A 13,072-nucleotide genomic window follows, 5' to 3' on the forward strand; every position below is an offset into this window, starting at 1 on the left:
TTTAACTATAAAGAATAGGACAAAAAATCCTAATTTCTAACTCTTATTATTTTCTGACGAGTAATTTTCTAAATCAATAAAAAAATTCGATTTATGCACAAAATAAAAAAATATAACAGTAAGATTTGACAATTAAAAAAATTATATGTTCACAAAAAACTTATTTGTGATAATATGATAGTAAGTATAAATCAAAGAAAAGCCAGTATTAATCAAAATAAGAGGCACGTTTATTGATGTTAAAATCTTTAACATAAATGTTTGAACTATAATTTATTGTAATTTAAGAATTTTTTTTTTGAAGTTTAAGAACATTTGTAATATTTTGTAAAAATTTGCAAAACTAATTAAAATAAAGAAAAACTAATGATAAAATTTATTATTTGATTTATTTTTTACATCATAATAAGAATTTTCAATAAGTTGAAGATTCAATCAACGTTTTAGTTTTTTCGTTTCATCGAAACTTCGGGCTTCTTCGGGTCAACTAACATGGCCGACCCGAAGCAATCCGAAGTTCTATATCGTGACATGCACCGAGTCAAAAAAAAGTTCTCCTATAATTATACAGCATCTAAGATACTTGCAAATTGTTAAAATTTCAACAAATTTGTCATTGACATTTCAGATAATTCTTGTATCATACGTTTTACTTATACGTTATAGAAAACGAGTATATAAATTGAATTGTAAGTACAACATAAAGTATTAATTTTAACCTTACACAATATTTTTATATTTTATATTATAAGACAATAGTTCATACCAATCATAGCATTAAATAAATTATTTGATAGATTAAATATATTTGTAATCAAATATTTTTCAGGTTTTAAATTGTCACCTATTACATATTTCTTCCTATATTGTTTGTATAAACAGTATAATGTCAAGTCTGGAGTAACATGTGTACACATCATTGCATTGTAATAAAAGGCATTGAACAATCGAGATAGAAATTACAGGAGATAAGAAAACTAATTAGTTATTTCGTTTTGAGGATTGTTACTTATTCTCCAGATTTTTAGATAAATGATGAACTGGTGTACTGTAAGTAAAAACTTGTTGCTTAACGCATATTTAACATTTAATAATAGAGATGCTTAAGTTAAGAAAGAATTATATAGCTTGACACAGTCTAATGTAATATAACTTGAAAGGAAATTGATTATTTGTTTTTCGTTTCTTGAATGTCTATGAGAGACTTCTAAATATCTGAATATTTTCACTATGTTTTATTTTTTATTTGAATGTAACAAATCTTGAATTTTTCAAATTGTTTTAAAACTATTTCTGATTCATGGAGATATTCTCTTGCTATAAGAATATAGTTATTTACATATACATACATAAACATACTCTAATTTACTCCAAACATTACACTGCAAAAACACTTGTATTTTAAAAGGATTTTGTAATTGTCACTCAGTATGAATTGTGATAGGGCATCTTAGTATTTTTTTTTATTGATACTACAAATGTTTATAATGATAAAAATTAAGAGAGCCTTGAGTGTCATTTCATGTTACAAAGGAGGATGTTCTGTGTGAATACTAAAGATTGTAATTTCATTAATTCAATGCTACATCATTTACTGTTTTATAATATATGTGTCACTCAAATCTGCCAAATTCATCAATTAGTTCAAGATTTAGGTTAGGAAAGGAGGTGTAATCTCTGATAACAATTGGGATTGAATGAAATAATTGATGATTTATGAAATCTATATGCTTTAATTCGCTATTTTGAAAATTAATCATCAATAGTTGAACTATAATTTAATTAAATCAATATAATAATTAAATATTTATATTTTCTTCTTTATTTTTACGTTACATTTATCACAACAATGTTTAAAATCTTAAAAATTGTAAGGGAATGAGTTTCTTCTAATGTTAACTTTTATGTAAGTTATGTGGGAAAGCTTATATGTTCCAATTGTTCAGTGTTGATATGGAAAAGTGTAGATTAACTGAGAGGGTTTTCACGTGCTACAAAATCACTTTATTTTTTTACGTTTTCAAAGAATTAAAAAAAATTCTTTTTTCTGTTTCAGGTTTCAGGATTTTATGAACGTCTTACCAGGGTCAATTATTTTTATAAACCTTATTGACATTATTCGTTCAATGGAACTACTTAACAGATAGTGCTGTGAATTGTATTTAAAGAAATTGATAATATTCAATAAAATAATTGCATCAAATTGAATAAATTTACCTTGACAATATACCATTTTGTACTATATTGAACCTGTGTTGTACTTATATATTGTACCTACATTCTACCTATATTGTACCTATACTGTACCAAACTTATATAATTATATACCATTGTCTATCATTACTGTACCTGTACCTTATATTATATACCATCAGCATTTTATTATTTATCGAATTACCAAAGCAGCTCTTTATACATAATTTCATAAAACCAAACCATTGTACGACTTAATATTTGTACGTATGATGACTACTTAAAATAACAGTTGCTCAATAAATCGGTATTTCAATAATTAGCTTTTTAAGCCGTAAAAAATTTAGGAAGTAACAATAGAAAAATAATATAAAATTAAATTTATCAGTACCCATTAACTTTATAGTCGGTTAAAATAAAAGTTATTCTTTTTCACAGAGGAACAAATTGTAGTGCATCCAATCGATTCGTGTTGAACAAATTTTCTTATTTATTGGTAAAATGAAGTGGCTGGATCTATAAAGATGTGGCTGGTATAATAAAAGGAACCTTATATAAAAAAAAAATTTTTTAAATTACTTTTCAGCTTATAGTTTTAATATTTATTAATAGAACAGAAATACTTCAGACAACATTCCAGTAAATATGACGGCTTTCAGATATAAGTTGAGTCATGCGGATTTTTTATTAATAGAGAATGGTTCTATGTTGAAAGACACTCATATTGCCAAATTCCATGAGATATTAAGATTTTGTTCATTAAAGAAGCCGCCTGTTATTAACCCAAGGTGTTCACTAGTTATTCAAAAAATAATGAAATATCCGGAGAAAAAATGTTTGGAACCTATTCCTGTAAATGCAATGCACATCCAAATATTACATAGTTGTAATGATAATTGTCACAAATGTGTCGGTGGTCACTGGATCTGCTGTTATTACGATACTAAATTTGTACATATCTTTGATTCGCTAAATCATCACGATTTACATCCTTGCATTGAACAGTTTTTAAAAGAACTTTTTCCTTATTTTATAAAAAATAGGGCATTTGATAGGAATAAACTAATTTTTAGAAAAGTACAATCTCAAAACAATCATAAGGATTGCGGTGTCTTCGCTATAGCATTCGCAACATCCATATTTTTCAATATTAATCCTTCCAAAATAAATTATACATATGAAAATATGCGTAATCATCTTCATAAATTATTAAAAAATGATGATCTAATACATTTTCCATACACATATGTAAAAGATGATTCAATGATGTTATTTACAACCAATAGGTTAATAACGGATCTTCCTAATCTAGATTGTGTATCTTGTTATGCAAATTCTACAATTCAAAGTTTATTCAATTGTTCGTCCATTAGAGATGTTGTCGAGGCGAGTGACCGAAATGTACTCCATCAAGTATTTGAGAATTATAAGTTGAAATGTTACAATAATGGTATTTACGTAGATATAATTAGCTTGAGAAAATTTGTACATCAACAGTTCGCTGAAGCTCGTCAACAAGATGTTCCCGAGTTCATCGGTTACTTATGCAACAAATTAGAATGATTAAAATTGCCTATTCAGCATAAGTTACAAACAACATTTGAATGTACTAGCTGTAATCGAAAAAAAAATTGTGATCCATATTCTAACAATATTCTTTCTCTATCTATTTCTTTAGATAAATTGACATGTACATTACAGGATCTGATTGATTCAAATTTAGGAACCGCTAGACAGACCGATATAAATTGTGATTTTTGCACTGAGATTGAAAGAAAATTTAATGAAACATCAACGGTAATAACTACAAATGACGTTTTAATAATCCAAATCGAATTATTCCAAGCTACTTACACACAAATTTCACAAGTCAATATTTCATAAGTCAATAACTATATTCTTAAAGATGTACTAACACGTGTTTCGATCAATAACAATGTTTATGAAATAAACAGTGTTATCGTTCATAGAGGCGAATCAAATTTCAGTGTACACTACTTTAACTACATTCGTCAAGGTGATAATTGGCTAATTATTAATGATGATAATGTAGCTAAAATATCTCCTCCAAGTGAAATATCGGATGCGTATGTCATTTTTTTACAAAAAATTGAAAGACAGCAATCAATGGCCTTACAACCACTAATTCAAGGGAGGATAAGCACCGATTCACAAAATACAGGCGTGATTATAGACTGCACACATAAAATTAATAACTGTCGCAAAAGGACATTATCGAGTATTGTATCAGATGATGTTCTTGCTACGACAAACCATAAGCGAGTAAAGATAAGGAACTTTGTTCCGAAAAATTACCCTGAAAATTTAGATTCAAAGATATCATCATCATTGGAAAATGATATATCGAATAACATCGTTGAGAATAATCAAGATATTACCATTAGACCGCATTTATTGCAAACAAAATTGTCTAGTACCAAAAATAAGAAAAAGTCGTGTGGGAATCAAAGAAAAACCTATTACCAACAGTACTATCTGAAAAATAAAGAAAAATTGAAAAGAAAAAGTCAATTGCGTTATCAACAAAATAAAGAGCATTAAGAGGATCATTCTCAGCGAAGTGTAAAGAATCAAAAAATTGACAAAATAGCAAAGTATAATTTTACTTATTACAATAAAAATAAAAATAAAATATTAGAAAACAGAAAGAAACATTATAAACAAAATAAAGAGAAAATATTAGAATACAAAAAAAAATATTACAATCTTAATCGAGAAGATAAAATGATTCAAAATAAGCAACGACGTGCTTTAAATATAAAAAAAAAATATTTCATCATAAATGTCAAGCATGCTACAAGAAAATTATTTCATGAAAAACATAATTGGGTAAAGAACATACCGCTTTTTAATTTACCTTCTGTTACACAAGCTAGGATTAAAGCTGAGCATTTAATTACTCGAGCTATTTCAGTTAGAGACAAATTTATCTCAGAGGCTAAATATACAATTAAAAAATTAAAGGACAAAGCAATAGTGTGTTTAAGTCGTGCAGAAAATGTTAGCATAACCAACGTGAATATTAATGATGCAATTGCAGCATTGTGTGGAACTTCGATGCATTCTTCTCATTCAGAACCGTATTTTGCCGAAGCCATTTATGACTTTGGAAATGGATTGCTTGTGACAGATTCGCGCAAAATAAATGTCATAGTGTTGAATGAAAATGGACAGTCAACTAATATCATTCCTATACTCGAAACTACAAAAAAATCAAATGTTTGGTTGTGTAATCAATACTGTAAAATGCCTGATATTCACACTGTAAACTAGATTAAAGATCTATTTGAAAATTTGATCCAATTAAATTATGTTGATGGTTATGATTTTTTGAAAAATATTGACATATGTACCGCTGAAACAAAAAATACCGAAAAACATGGTCACCCGATCGTTTGTCATATTGGAATCTTTTTATGCAACTCCATATTTTTAAAAATTCGTACATTAGCTTCGCATTTCCCACTTTTACGGACAATAGTAGGTATGATTTATGAGCTGAGAAATTGTTACACAAGTATAGAAGCGGTGAATGAAGCTTTGAATAACGGTAATTTAGATAAAATAAATGAGTTTGCATCTAAATCTGCTGCGTCTTTGGTTTTTCAATGTAAGAATACAGATGAAATTTCATTAGATGAAAACGAAATATTAAAGAAGCTCCATGAAGGCGTTAAAATTTATTATAACATTCTGAAAGATCTTCCGTTAAATATTTGTGTTTCTTGCGAACGATTATGTCGCAATAAAAGTGTAGTAGATGTTAAAAAGCATGAACCAAATGTTGCATGTGAATTATTAGAAATTACAAATGATGCTTGGGCAAATTTAGTGCAATACTATGAAAATAATAATTTAATAGAAGCATTTAACAATGGTAAGATTTGCAAAACTTGTTTGGAAAAACTTAAAAAAAATACTATACCCCCTACGTGTCTTTTAAATAATCTTTATTTCAAACCTATACCCGATGAATTAAAATGTTTGAATATGTATGAAAAAATTCTAATTCAACGTGCAAAAGCATTTCAAGTTATCCATAAAAAAGGCACTGTTATGAAAAAAAATCTACCTCATTATGCGCGACATGACAAAATCGTGGGGAAAGTGTTTCATTTACCTCTACCATTAGAAGAAACATTACAAAAGTTGTGTAAAGAAACTGATCCATTGAATTCTGCTCATGAATTATACATATTAGTTAGAAGTATTCCTACTAAAGGTAAAATTATTTGGGAAGAATACGTTGATGTGAAAAGAATATGGAGTGCTTTGAAATGGCTCAAAGAAAACAATCCACTTTATTCAAAAATTAATCTTCCTATTAATCCAGAAGATTTACTGAATGAAATAAAAGGTACAGATTTAGAGTATGTTGAAGAAGATTCTGTTAATGATGATAACAAAGATGAAGACAAAAAGAAAGCTACAAACGTTGAATTACCTCAGCCAGAAGCTTTATTGACAGCAAAATCGCAATCGGACATATTTTACGATGAATATACCATACAGGCATTGCATGTTAAAAAACCTAATGAATCAGATACAAAATTATATCAAATGAAAAAAGTTTATGAAACTCCTTTGGTATACAATGAGAAAGATTTAGATTTAAAATGTTTTCCAGACATTTTTCCTTATGGTGAATGTGGCCAACGTGTTCCGAGAGACATCAGATTAAGAGATTCAGATTTTATAAAACATATATTAACATCTAAACAGTCACAATTTAGAGAAAGCAAACAATTACTCTTTTATTATTTACATGATAGCAATATAAGAAATCTCAATGCAGGAATTTATCACATGTTACACATTTTGGATACACGTTATAAATATACTGCAGGAAATTTCAGGAAACAATTGGACGAAAATGCTTTGGAATCAAATCTTTATTCTATTTTCTCTCGCTTGAGAGGAACTGAAGCATATTGGCGAAGACCAAGAAGGGAACTAAATTGTATGACGCAGGAATATGGCCCAGTTACATTTTTCGTAACGTTAAGTCCGGCGGAATGGAACTGGCCGGATCTGGGTGAATTCATACGAGATTATCAATCATTGGATAATGATAGTAGATCTAATAGTGAACTCATCGTTGATTATCCTGTTCCAGCTGCAATTTTCATCGAACAAAAATTTAAAGCAATGATGGCTTATTTGCTTTCTGACGCAAAACCCATAGGAAAAATTGAACACTACTATTATGTTCGTGAGTATCAAGGTCGTGGATTGCCTCATTTTCATTGTATTTTTTGGATAAAAGATGCTCCAGTGTACGGCATATCTTCAAATGAAGATGTAAAAAAATTTATAATGCAATACATTACTTGCCGTATACCTAATAAAAATTTATCTCCAGATATGCATCGTAGAGTTTTGGAATATCAACAACACAAACATAATGATTATTTTATGCGTAAAAATAAAACCAGAAGTGGTTTTATATCCGCTTGTCGTTTCGAATTTCCGCGAAAGGTAATAAAAGAGTTTATTTTACGTGCCGTTGCTGTGGCTATAACAAATCGTATAAAGTTAAAGAATAATAGTAGGCTTTATGATCTGCCTAGAGGTTTTAATGAACAATTTACAAATGATTATATGCCTGCTATATTAGTCTTATGGGAAGGAAACACTGATGCTCAATTTATTGGTGAATCGACATTTCTTTTGACACATTAAGTTACATGTTACGGTACAAAAGGTGAAAAAAGTAATATTGATTTTACTGATATAGCATTGAATAAATCTCTTTGTAGTAGACTTTGGACCATAGCTCTACGCGGACTTACACACAGAGAATGTGGAGCTATAGAAGCTGCTGATACGTTATTGGGCCATCCACTTCATGAAACTGATCCAAATACTACTTTTCTATAGGTTGACGTTGGTTTTGAGAAAAAGAGAAAAATTAAACCGAAAGGTGTGTTGGAGCAATTGCCTGAAGATTCAACTGACATATTTTGTGATAATTTAGTAGATACATACTATCCAAAGCGCCCTAAAGAATTAGAAATTATGTGTTTATATGACTTTGCGAGATTTTTCGATATATGGAAAAAAGAGCCAATTTGCAAAGCTGAATATTATAAGATGGATGAAAATTTATATTGTAGAAAAAGGAAACAAGCTCGTTTAATTCTTCATATGAACTATAATCCTAAAACACAACCAGAAGCTTACTATTATTCTATACTTGTATTATTTAAACCATGGAGAAAAACTGAGGAGCTACGAGGAAATCAAGACACATATCATGATGCTTTTATTGCAATAAAGGATGAATTATCTGCAGCACTTAAATATCATGATAAACTGCAGATGATTCAAAAAGCTATGGATGAGGCTAGTAAATTAATTGAGCAACAATTAGCAAAGACTCAAGAATCAGAACATGTGGAAAATGCTGACCCGCTTGATGCATTGCAAGTTATACAAGATGTTCAAGGTTTAATTGAAAAGGTTTGCGAAAACAAAAAGGATAGTGACTTAGATGAATCTATTAAAAATTTTAATACTGATCAATTGAGAATATTTAATACAATTACATCTACTATATCATCTGGTAGTAAAGTAATAAGAATGTTTGTTAGCGGATTTGGAGGTACTGGTAAAAGTTATCTGATTGAAAACTTGGTTTTATGGAACAAACTAAAGAGAAACAAAAATACCGCTGTTGCGGCTCCAACAGGTATTGCAGCATTTAATATTCAAGGACTGACAATCCACAGATTATTACAATTACCTGTAGAGCAAGGAGGCACGGCAAAATATAAACCTCTATCCGGTGATGCGTTGAAAAGACTACGTCAAAGTTTAAATGAGAATGTAGACTTTATTATCATTGATGAGATTTCGATGATATCAAATATAACCCTTATGTATATTCATTTACGTCTAGCAGAGATTTTTTGTACGTCGGACAAAAAAGACGGTTGGTTTGGTAAAATACATATTGTAGTATTTGGCGATTTACTGCAACTACCACCTGTGCGAGAAAATTTTGCTTTCATTTCACTAACAAAATTGCAAATTGAAAAATACATCAAAGGAATATTGTCATTTAATTTATGGACCTTATTTGAATATGAGGAATTAACTATAAACATGAGACAGAAAGATGATAAAGATTACTCAGAAATTTTAGGTAAATTGAGATTGGGTTATTTAACCAACTCTGATATAGAAATATTACAAAAAAGAAAGATTCCTTTCTCCAGTGATACTCCTTCAATTTCTCTTCATGAATTGTGTGAATATTTGAATAATTTGCCAAATAATACTGTATGCTTGCTGCCAAATAAAGATATGTGTACAATACTTAATAATACGATGTTGGATAAGTTAGAAGCAGAAGAGATAGAGATAATTGCTAATGATTGTTACAAGTGCCCCAAAAGATTAGAAAAAAGGGTATTGACAATTTTAAATGAAGACGATGACAATGCATGCGGTATTTCAAGAGTGATCAAAATAAAAGTAGGCTGCAAAATTATGATACGAAGGAATATTGATGTGTCTACCGGATTAGTTAATAGAACGATAGCAACAGTTATTGCATTGAGCAAAGGAAAAACAGGTATAGATAGCGTTACCATTAAACTTCAATCAAATCAAGAGTATTCTATCAAACGATTACAATACCAATTCTAAATAATGGATCAAGTATTCATTACTAGAGAACAATTTCCTTTTTGTCTCAGTTATGCTATTACTATTCATAAAAGTCAAGGTTTAAGTTTAGAAAATGCTGTTGTAGAAGCAGGAAATAGCATTTTTAGTTGTTGTCAGACGTACGTAGCTTTATCCAGGATTACTAAATTAGAAGGCTTGCATTTAATCAATTTTGATCCTTCTAGTATCAAAGCTGACGAGTCAGCTATAAGAGAATATAATAGATTAAGAAAAGAACATCGTCCAGATCTTGATATTTATAATATACCAGACATTGATCCGTACAAAAAGAATAAAATATTTGACAGTATATGGTCTGTTTCACGTAAAACACTGCAGATTCAAGAAGAGAATCGTAATAGTATACTTGAATGCCCATTGAATGACTTTGTTATACCATTAAAAGATAAAAATAGCTTTTCTTATGCAAAATCATGTGTTCAAAGCCTATTTCACTGTCAACTTATCAGAAAAGGTTTGCTTGAATGTAAACATCAAGACATTCTTTTGCAAATATTTAACAAATATATCTCAAAAACTTCAGTTGATTTGGTACCACTTTCAAATTATCTCAACACTGAATATTCAGAGCCTATTCAAAAAGATGCTGCAGTTTATTTATTGGATATGTGCACAAAATTTGAAACAATACGTAAACTTACTGGTCATGAACTAACAATTGGAATTAGATGCCCGGGCTGTGATTTCAGACCCGACCCTATAATAAAATCTAATCATATTTTAACCTTGTATTTGAACTCCGAAATTAATGGTGCTTATACGTTGCAACAAATTATTAATGAGAATATCAATGTATGGCGCGATGATGGAGAACATTGTGAAAATAACTGTAAATATGAAAAACAACATAAAGTATCTCTTTCTATTCAGCCCAAAAAGATTTTGATAATCAGACTATCATTATTTTCAAACAAAACAAAATTAACAGGGTTTAAAATTAATGAAGTGCCAAAGACTAAACTTTCTATAGGTGATAAATGTTTTAGAGTAATAAGTGCCATTTTCCATAGTGGGAAAGATATTCAACATGGACATTATTTCAATGTATTACGTGAAGGGACAAACTAGTTTCATGTTTCTGATACTTCATGTGTTAAAAAGCCATGGCCTAAAGGATCGAAAGATATTTACATAATATTTTTAGAACAAATTAAGGGTCCTCAAAAAAGAAAATAATCTAAATCCGCCAAATCAACTTTAGTTAATATTTTTAGAGATGTTTAGCGAATTCAATAATATTTCAATAAGTGCTTATAAACTACTATCTATTAAACAATGTTAATGATCTGAATATATATCCACGTTCACACATATTCTACGACAACCACTTATGGATATCACAAGGATCATTTGCAATCGCAGAACAAGATCCAGAGAAATATACATACTCTTATTGCAATAATGATGATAAAATTGGCCATAAGTCTCAATTATTCTCGCAGCATTAAATAGTAATAACTACAGCTCACATTGAAATAAGTGAAATCTAAAAAAAAAACTTTTAACAAAGTAAAAAGTTGCATGAATGCTTTGTTTTGTCTTTTAATAATCAAACAAGTTTTATTTATATTATACTTTTTACAACCCACTATGTCTCAAAAAAATTTTATTTATTCTTACTAAACTTTTGAAACTAGTGAAATCTATTTAACAGTGGCACCGATGCGAAAAATTAGTTTAAGATATTTTTCATAATTAAAATATATTAATGATGCGTAAATTATAATAATTAACATGTTTATAAAGTTTTGAAAGTAGTGAAATCTATCTAGTGAAATCTTAAAAATGGCACGGATGATATTTTGTTTCAGATGCCGTATATCACTAAATATATCACTATATAAGTATGTATTAATTATATTAGCAACACAATATGTAGCAAATAAAATATCCAGGCAGTATTATTTATACCTTAAAATTTTTAATTATTTTGATCAAAAATTTGACAACTTTTATTCTTGCCGGGCCTGTCCGCCAATAGTACCATCTGTTAGAAACATCTTAAATATAAATTTAAACAATAAAGTACATTTTTCCTAGTCGTTTTAGTCAACTGAAAAGTTACTAGGAATTTTACAGGTCTACATAATATAATAAAATTATATTTAGCTATGTTTCAAAAAGAATATTTTGATATAGCTTTGATAGCAACCAATGTTAAACTAACTTTAGAAGTTGCTTCATCATTTCTTTAGTAAATCAGTGATCAATATCATAAAAGTATTACAAGTCTATCCGTATCAGAATATTCTTATATAAGTCAACTCATCATTTCATTTAAAACTTAAGATTACAAATTAATTATATGTTTACCAAAGAAAATTATTGAAATATACATAATGATATGTGTACGGATAGCCAAAAATCTGCTGTAAATTAATTATTTTATTAGAACTACAGGCGATAGGCCCGGCAAGAATAAAAGTTGTCAAATTTTTGATCAAAATAATTAAAAATTTTAAGGTATAAATAATACTGCCTGAATATTTTATTTGCTACAGATTGTGTTGCTAATATAATTGTTACATACTTATTTTAGTGATATACGGCATCTGAAACAAAATATCATCCGTGCCATTTTTAAGATAGATTTCACTACTTTCAAAACTGTATAAACATGTTAATTATTATAATTTACGCATCATTAATATATTTTAATTATGAAAAATATCTTAAACTAATTTTTCGCATCGGTGCCACTGTTAAATAGATTTCACTAGTTTCAAAAGTTTAGTAAGAATAAATAAAATTTGTTTGAGACACAGTGGGTTGTAAAAAGTATAATATAAATAAAACTTGTTTGATTATTAAAAGACAAAACAAAGCATTCATGCAACTTTTTACTTTGTTAAAAGTTTTTTTTTTTTAGATTATAATTTACGCATAATTAATATATTTTAATTATGAAAAATATCTTAAACTAATTTTTCGCATCGGTGCCACTGTTAAATAGATTTCACTAGTTTCAAAAGTTTAGTAAGAATAAATAAAATTTGTTTGAGACACAGTGGGTTGTAAAAAGTATAATATAAATAAAACTTGTTTGATTATTAAAAGACAAAACAAAGCATTCATGCAACTTTCTACTTTGTTAAAAGTTTTTTTTTTTATAGAATTTACAAAAAGGTAGGTTATCTGGATTATTATTATGTCGAACCGGAAT

The 13,072-nt window shown here is 28.6% G+C and overlaps 1 long non-coding RNA gene across 1 annotated transcript; it reads left to right on the forward strand.

Moving 5' to 3' along the window:
• The first annotated feature begins 538 nt into the window (after positions 1 to 538).
• Positions 539 to 2,203, forward strand: LOC131668553 (uncharacterized). The gene is made up of 3 exons (XR_009302292.1): positions 539 to 689; positions 830 to 1,050; positions 2,057 to 2,203. It is a non-coding gene; the product is annotated as an uncharacterized LOC131668553 (long non-coding RNA).
• The last annotated feature ends 10,869 nt before the right edge of the window (positions 2,204 to 13,072 follow it).

This window comes from Phymastichus coffea, unplaced genomic scaffold (assembly GCF_024137745.1).
Source record: "Phymastichus coffea isolate CEN01 unplaced genomic scaffold, Cenicafe_Pcof_1.1 PCOF00080, whole genome shotgun sequence".
NCBI lineage: Eukaryota > Metazoa > Arthropoda > Insecta > Hymenoptera > Eulophidae > Phymastichus > Phymastichus coffea.